This window comes from Bufo gargarizans, chromosome 1 (assembly GCF_014858855.1).
Source record: "Bufo gargarizans isolate SCDJY-AF-19 chromosome 1, ASM1485885v1, whole genome shotgun sequence".
NCBI lineage: Eukaryota > Metazoa > Chordata > Amphibia > Anura > Bufonidae > Bufo > Bufo gargarizans.
Genome location: NC_058080.1, coordinates 107,398,161 through 107,402,958, shown reverse-complemented (window position 1 = coordinate 107,402,958; position 4,798 = coordinate 107,398,161).

The window sequence follows — 4,798 nt, the reverse complement described above, 5'->3', positions numbered from 1 at the left end:
GTCCTGATCAAAAGTTTAAGACCACTTGAAAAATGCCCAAAAATCATATTTTACATTGTTGGATCTTAACAAGGTTTCAAGTAGAGCTTCAACATGCAACAAGAAGGAAGGAGAGTGAGACAAAGCATTTTTGGAGCATTCAATTAATTAAAAATAACGATTAAACTGAAACAGGCTGTTTTTCAGCTGATCCAAATTTTAGGACCACATGCCTTTAAAAGGCCAAATCTGTGCAAAGATGTGGATTCATTGTCATTTTCTGTCAGGTAGTCACACGTTGTGATGGCAAAGGCAAAAAAGCTCTCTTTTTGAACTGCATAAGCAGAGTCTCTCACAGCGCGCCATCGCTGCTGAGGTGGGACGCAGTAAGACAGTCATTTGGGATTTCTTCAATGATCCTGAGGGTTATGGAACAAAAAAGTCAAGTGGAAGACCCAAAAGAATTTCATCAGCACTGAGTCGGAGGATCCAATTGGCTGTCCGTCCAGACACTGGAGGATCCTCGAACCAAACTAAGGCCCTTACTGGTGCTGACTGCAGCCCCATAACCATCAGACGGCATCTGAGACTGAAGGGCTTCAAAAACAAAAAACGTCTTCAAAGACCTTGTCTCCTTGAACGCCACAGAACTGCTCGTTTGGACTTTGCAAGAGAGCACCAAACATGGGAAATTCAAAGGTGGAAGAAATTGTTATTCTCTGATGAGAATTTTTTTAACCTTGATGGTCCTGATGGTTTCCAACGTTACTGGCATGACAAGCAGATCCCACCTGAGAAGTTTTCTACGCGCCACAGTGGAGGGGGCGCCATAATGGTCTGAGGTGCTTTTTCCTTCAGTGGAACAATGGAGCTTCAGGAAGTGCAGGGGCATCAAATGGCCACTGGCTATGTCCAGATGTTGCAGAGAGCATTCTTCATGACGGAGGGCCCTCGTCTGTGTGGTAACAACTGGGTTTTTCAACAGGACGACACTACAGTACACAATGCCCGCAGGACAAGGGACTTCTTCCAGGAGAATAACATCGCTCTTTTGGCCCATCCTGCGTGTTCCCCTGATCTAAATCCAATTGAGAACCTTTGGAGATGGATGGCAAGGGAAGTTTACAAAAATGAACAACAGTTCCAGACAGTAGATGGCCTTCATGTGGCCATCTTCACCACTTGGAGAAATGTTCCCACTCACCTCATGGAAACGCTTGCATCAAGCATGCTGAAACAAATTTTTGAAGTGATGAACAATAACGTTGGAGCTACTCATTACTGAGTCCATGTTTGGAAGTTAGATTTCAGTTTTTTTGGGGAGGTGTAGTCCTAAACTTTTGATCAGCTGAAAAACAGCCTGTTTCAGTTTATTTGTTGTTTTCATTAAATTGAATGCTCAAAAAATGTTTTGTCTCACTCCCATTTATTCTTGTTGCTGTCATGAGTTGGAGGTCCCAGGAGAGACCTCCGCGTCGTCAAGCAATAAACAAACGGAACTCAGGTACAGACACACAAGAGTTTATTGCACAAACAGAATCCAAGGAGGGAAACACAGGGAAATAGAGAGCTCTATGTACCGTCCGTACAGTGGGAGGAAAACCCCCCACTGTGCCACTGTCTAGTAATACTCCAGAGGGGCGTGACTAAGCAACTCCTGATATTCACTAGGGGCCCAGATGGTAGGGTTAGGTTTTGCCGTAGGGAGTTGTCAGTGTCCACTCTGGAGCGTGAACTAGACAGTGACAACAGGAGCAAATGGACAACAGGTACCAGAAGGTACCGACGGTACATTGGCAAACATAACAAACAGGCAAATACAAGCAGGCAACTAAAAACACAAGCAGGAGTTCATAGCAAGGAAACAGGAGTGACAATGAGCAGAGAAGGACTTGCTCCACCAGTAGTAAACTGCATGGCCTTGCCCATGGCACTCTGCTGCAAAGAAAGGGCTTGCTGAACAGAGACATATGAATACAAACTAGGTGACTAAAACATAACTGGCAGAACAGATAACAAAACACAGGAAAGAGGACGGGAATGAACAAGTAGGAAACCCACAGAGCACAGACAGACAGACACGGATCCCATGGGTCAGCAGCATGGGAGAGTGAGTACAAACTAGGAGCAGGACAAGACAACACACACCAGGAAAGCTGAAACAGAACACAGGAAACCTCAGCTTTAGGCACCATGCACACGGCCGTGTTTCACAGCCGTGTGCGGGCCGTGGAACCGCGGCCTGGATCCCTCCTGAGAGCAGGAGCGCACGGCGTCACTGGTTGCTATGACGCCGTGAGCTCCCTGCTGCCGGCACAGTACAGTAATACACTGGTATAGATCATACCAGTGTATTACTGTATTGCGGCGGCAGCAGGGAGCGCACGGCGTCATAGCAACCAGTGACGCCGTGCGCTCCTGCTCTCAGGAGGGATCCAGGCCGCGGTTCCACGGCCCGCACACGGCCGTGAAACACGGCCGTGTGCATGGGGCCTTATATACAGGTTCCATGGGTGCAGCAGAGAGGCCACACCCATGGAGCAGACAGAGGATTAACTCCTAATAGGCACACATGTGAGTTAACCCATAAAGAACCACAAACACACAGGAACGGAGCTGCAGCAAGAGAATAGACAGAAGGTCACAGCCAAAGGTAACGACTGTGACAGTTGCATGTTGAAGCTCTACTTGGAACCTTGTTAAGATCCAGCCATGCTAAATATGATTTTTTGCCATTTTTCAAGTGGTCTTAAACTTTTGATCAGCATTGTATTTTGGGGGGTATATGCCTGTTTGATATCTTGGTGTTGCACCTTTAGTGATGTAAGGTGACCCACAAATGTTTTTTTTAGCACTGTTTTTTTTTTTTACGGTGTTCACCTGAGGGGTTAGGTCATGTGATATTTATATACAGCCGGTCGATACGGATGCGGCGATACCTAATATATCTACTGTTCTTTTTTCAGCATTTTTTTATTTTAAAATTTACTTTATTTTGGGAAAAGGACGCTTTTTTTTTTTTTACTTCAAACTTTTAAATTGTTTTTGTAAAAATGTTATTTATTTTTTACTTTCTTTTTTGTTCCACTGTGGGACTTCAACTTTTGGGGGTCTGATCTCCTTTACAATGCCTGACAATACTTCTGTATTATGATGCATTGGCTGTAAGCATATTACCAGTGTAATACACTTACAGCCTGCTTGCCTGTGAGATCCAGGGGGCTGGATCTCACAGGCTAAGAGGGAAGGCAGCCACGATGCCTAAGTAAGGCGTCGGGCTGCTTTTCCTGCCATCTGGTCCCCGTTAAGCAGCGCGGGGACCCGATTGCTGCTCCCTCCCTCCTCATACATCAAAGGTTAATGCCCCGGCATCTGTGTTTTTTCACTGATGCCGGCGAATACAGCCCGTCCGATTAGCCCGCCGTAGTAGTACGCCGCTGAGTGGCAAGTCACGTCCCACTGCGCCAGACTATTACGCCGCTGGTCGGGAAGGGGTTAAAGGTTAAATGGATTATCAAAAATTCCACATCTGTCCATAGCAGCTACTGGTAATTTGATATGCTCCGACACATTCACAAAATTGTGACAAAATAGCTGTGGTTTTGTCAAGATCAGTGCAAAAGCAAAAATAATGACATAACTACCAAACATGTATAAATATTTTTGTAAATCAGAGCAAAATGCGAAAAAGCCGCCACCTGTGAATACGTCCCAACTGCTGAAGCAGAAAGAAAGGGGTCCGTAATTTCAGTTTATCTGCTTGTGCTGATAGGAGAAAATGTGGGGAGAAGTCGTTGCTGCTTATCAGTTACTGTACTCGCACACACAAGGTAGATGTGCATGGTCAGAACTGTTAAAGGGCTCCACATATTCTTATCAGTTTGCTAATTCAGCGGTAATGAGTGACAGCTGTACAGAGAAAACTGTTGGAATGTTTTAATAAAGAACAATTGAAAAATGTTTTTTTTTCTTATCCCAAAATTTGTAGATTGCAATAATAATAAAAAATCCTCAATGGTTTGCACCGGCTTTAAGGAATTGGCACAACATTTAGTATAACTTACCACCTGTATCAGGGGCGGATTAGCCATAGACCTTGCAGGGAAATTTCCCGGTGGGCCAATGCCCAGGGAGCCACCCAAGTCCTCCTCACTGCCACGACTGGCTACATAATGAACACTCAATAGTAATTAATGCTATGAGAATCAGGTAACCATGTACCCAGCCAGTGACCGTACATGCCCTGAATTCAACTGCTGTGGCCTGCACCTCACCTCCTAAGCCCTCTGCTCCATAGACATCTGGAGGAGAAGGACAGAAGATGGTAGCTATTGATGGCCACCACAGAGGGCAGCTTTTGGGACAGTATACTGTGCTACACTGTAACCTGACTACAAAATGGGGCCGCTTTTATTTATTTTTTTCCAGGGCCACTTTAAGTTCCCAGTCCGCCCCTGACCTGTATAGATATTTCTCATTTGAACATTGAGGAAATAGTTAAGAGATCATGGCAGACATTGTAAATCAAATCCATAACCACATTTTGTTTTTAAAAGCCACCAGTTTAATGAAATTACAGCTGCTAAAACTTCACCTAGAAAAGCTGCTGCATCAGAATGTCAATTCCTAAAACAAATGTTACAGGAAATTTGTCCCAGATTCTCAGATTCTCCATCTTTACATGTTGACCTATATGTGTCTGGTCTATATGTTGCTCTAGAGATGTTTCATTATTTGTCTCTGCAGCTATAATGGTGATCTGACTGCCAGAGATAATAGAGAAGGCTTATTGCCATCTCTGCCTACCTTATCGCTGAAT